Raw genomic sequence first — 4,315 nt, 5'->3', positions numbered from 1 at the left:
GTTTAGGGCTGTTGTGCATAGGGTTGCTATGAGTTGAAAATGACTGGATGGCAGATAACAACAACAATAACCTGTTATTCTGGATTATTGTCATGCAAATAATACCTAATCATTTATTTCTTTTAGACAGTTCTTTACCTTGTCTATTTCAATGCAATGTTCATTATTTATCTCTTTTTTTCTTAGTTTCCCCTTAAGTCCTGTTTTATAATCATGGCATTATGCAGTATTGTGACAGATATTTCACTCAGCGTAATGTTTTCCAGGGTCATTCATTTTGTACCATATTTTATGAGTTCCTTACTTTTCAGTGCTGCATAGTGTTCTATTATGTGAATGTATCACAGCTTCTTTATCCATTTATTTATTTTTGAGCACTTGGGTTGCATTCATCTCCTTGCTATTGTGAACAACACAGAAATCAACAAGTGTGTGAAGATATTATTTCATTATATTACTAATGGCCTTAAACAGACTGTAAATAAAATATTTCAGTGCTAGCTTTTGGTTTATGCTTATTCATTCCTCAAGTTTTGTTTTCTCCTTCACAATCAATATCCATGAAAGCAGAAGTCATGAAATAAAGTGGGGAAAACAGCTGCAAAAAGGCTTCTGCAAAGTGCCAAAAATATTTTTAAAAAGCTGAGGACTAAGGCACTCTTTGATCAAAGCATCATTTTAATACCTTCATATGCATGTAAAATCCGGACAATGAATATGAATGCCTGTAGAAAAATCGAGGCACTTGAATTATAGTGCCGGTAAAGAATATTGAATATATCTTGCAGTCTCAGAAGAGAAAAAAAAACCCAACACATGTCTTAGAATAACAGCATAAGACTCACATGCTTTGGACATGCTGTACGGAGGGGGTATTTCTAAAGAACAGCATCATCCTTGTTAAAATAGCTCTTAAAGCTCATTGCCATTCATTCAGAGCCAACTAATAGCTTTCCCTCCAGTGGCTTGTTGGGGCTTTACATTGTATGGAAGGAAATTTGCCATCTTTCTCCCAATGTGGGTTCAAACTGCTAGCAAAGCAGGGCCTTTGAGTTAGTAGTGAAAGAGTGAAAAAAAAAAAAATTCAACAATTAGATTGACATAGTGGCTGCAACAGTGCACTCAATAATACATTTTTAAAAGTGAAAATGGGGCGGGACCAGGCAATGTGTGATTCTGCTGTTCATAGAATCATTATCAGTTAGAACTATCTGGTTAGCACCTAACAACAACAACAGGCTCCCCTCATTGCAACATTGTCTCCTAGTCCCAATACTAATCAGTCAACCAGAAAGCTTTCAAAAATTATTCAAAAGGAAATAAGGGTATATGTCAGAGAAGAAGGGATGGGGTGGGATCATCCTTTTTTTTTTATTTTTTTTATTTTTTTTTGGGATCATCCTTTACCAGCTTAATTGAAGAAATACATGATGTAATGGAAATGGTAATGATGTTGGATAAATACATTTTGCATTTAATCTCATTTCTAGTATATATTAGATGTGTTATGGTAACAAACTTAGGACATTTTTCCAAATATAAGATGGAAGTTCTATCTATCTAATATAATTTTTTTGGCAGAGAATAAATAATACATGAAGGACTGTTACTATACTAAGGAAAGTTAATGTTACTTCAAGGAATTCAATCCATGCCTTCTATATATAATTCAAAACCCCAAACTTCCACAGGCAATAGAAAGATCTGGTAGTGAGAGAATTCCATTCTTCTCATTAGTGGCCTCTATGTCTCTTTTTGACTCACGAAAGTTACGGAAGAGACTTTCCTCTGTTTCTTCCTCTAGAATGGGATATTTAAATTTTTCAGGGAGCTCTGCGACAGGGTAGGTTAACTCAAGGAGGCCAGCCACAAATGGTTTATCACAACACCCATGTACACATCAACAGGAACAGAATTTAGCTCATACAGACAGCTCCAATTCCTTCCTAAAACCTTTAACTTTACTAATAATTTTTGGTTTTCATGATCTGTGAAAACTTTCAAATGTCGCTAATGTAGGGAAGCATAAGAGTGACTACTCTATGACCTTCCAGAGCAGGTATCAAGGAGCTCCTCAACCAGAGCAGGGGCTCAAAGTGTATCCATGAAGAAATCTCCTTGATGAGAAAGCTGTGAGGAAGGGAGCCTTAAACTGATAGCCTCCAGTTTAAAGATCAGTGGCATGTGTGTCCTGATTTGCATAAATCTCCAAGAAGCCCTTTCCCTCCTAAAATACTTAGGGGTAGGAAAGTGCCTTTCTCACAGCTTAACTTAGATATACTGCTATAAAACTTCTTTCATGAGACAGCTTTCTTCCCCCCAACAGCATTAGCCACCTGTCTCCCTTTACTTGCTGCAAGTAAAAATAAAGTTTGCTTACTGACAAATACATAATAAAACGACATGAAATGAGGTTTAAGCAGAATAGTAGGAATGAAAATGTGATAACTACCCTTGGTGGCAATGCATTGCTTCTTCTTGAATACTTTGTGTCTATCTAGGTCCAAGAGTCACTTCATCTTTTAAGTGATCTCCTATGTGAGAAAATATTGGTTTTTACTTCCCTAGCCCATTGCTGGTAGGTAGTATAGAATCCAAGACTGTTGAATGAATTATGTGAATTAATTCAATCTCAAATTACCAACCATAAAATAGATAATAGCAATGAGTGTCTTGGCTCTTGGGTTTTCTTGACAGTTACTTTTTCAGGGATCATTAACAGTGGTGGTACAATCACTCAGAAGTTGCTCTTCTAGCCCAAACATGGAAACTTTCTTGTGATTTGAATCCACAAGCAGTTGAGAGAGAAAGATGGATAATCTCCTCTTGAGTGATTTACCTTCTGTAAAACTCTCCGGGGCTCAACTATGAGTCTGTTTGGACTTCAATGTAATGTGTTTTGTTTTGAATTTTACTAAAATACAACAGTGTAGTCATTATATTTTCCCTTTTATATCACAGGGATAGAATAGGCATATATGTAGAGGAAATGCTTATTTTTATGGAAGATCTAGAGTTAAGAAAAAAACACATACATAAATGCAGTGACAAGAAATTACTAAATCTATTTCCATCTGTTTCTAATGTTTCCTTTGAGGTGAAGATTCCCCAGGAGAGACTCTCAACTGTGGTCAGAGAATAGTTAAGCTTTTGATTCTGTAGATGTCTTAATATATAACGATTGGTGATATGAGCCCTGAAAGATGAAAAGTTTTAATTGTAAGAGCCCACATTATTAGTGCAGTCAAGTGGAGGAGCAATGAGGAGTTGCATAAAATAAGTGGGATATCATGTAAATTGATCTGAAAATTACTGGTAGTTACACTATCTCCCGAGAAATGATTCACGCTAATTCAAGGAAATGTTTCTTTCCTCCATTAGTAACTTTAATGCTCAGAGCAGCAGGAAAGTTATGAGAGCTGAAGAAGCAGACCATGACTTGTACACTCTGTTTATCCAAGAAAGATCAAACTTGTACAGAACTCCTGAAATCTTTTTGTCTGACAAAGGAAAAAAAGGATTCTGTTGAGTTATGGTTAAATTTCTGTCTCCTTCTCTCCTCTTCTTGTTGTCTTCTTTCCCTTTCACTGTTGTCCAGTTATTTCTCACTCACATTTGATCCTTAATTTGGTTGCCAGAGTTGTAAATCATGTGGGAGGCGATGGCTCACCTTTCACTCATGGAGCATCTGGTGACTGCAAATCACCAGCAAAGCAATGACATTTGGGGTTAAAAGCACACCTTTCTATTCCTTTACCAATGTCTAGAAGATAGCATTAATATCTTGGAGATAATACCTTGTTCTACATCCACTTATTATCTTAAATTGAGTCAGCAACTTTAATAGTTTATAAATTACATTCATTCTACTTTTGTTTTAACTAGTGCATGTGAGTGTGGATTTTGCCCAATTGTATGCATGCATGTATTGTGGTATATGGAAAAAAGAATTAACATTTCACTTTTAAAGGGGTTTCACTGTTAACTCAAATTCCACATCTCTCTAGCAGTTTGACTTCAATATCTACACAAGAGAAAGAAGTAACTAGTATCTTTTATAACTTACACAGTTACAAGGAAACCCAATGAAAGGTCAAATATGAATCAGTTCTGATTCAATGGCAATGAGTTAGACTTTTGGGTTTTATCTGCTGTAATTTTTATCCAAGTAGTATGTTGTCCTAAAACTAGGCCGGGGGCTGATTGTGGAACAGACCACCAATTACTCATATGCAAATTCAAGCTGAAGCTGAGGAAACTTAAACCAAATCCACAGGAGCCAAAATATGACTTTGATTTCATACCACCTGAATTT

Source organism: Elephantulus edwardii, unplaced genomic scaffold (genome assembly GCF_000299155.1).
Source record: "Elephantulus edwardii isolate Elephantulus edwardi_28Jun2011 unplaced genomic scaffold, EleEdw1.0 scaffold00187, whole genome shotgun sequence".
Classification (NCBI taxonomy): domain Eukaryota; kingdom Metazoa; phylum Chordata; class Mammalia; order Macroscelidea; family Macroscelididae; genus Elephantulus; species Elephantulus edwardii.
The sequence above is the reverse complement of the archived record's forward strand: the minus strand, read 5'-3'. Positions refer to the sequence as shown.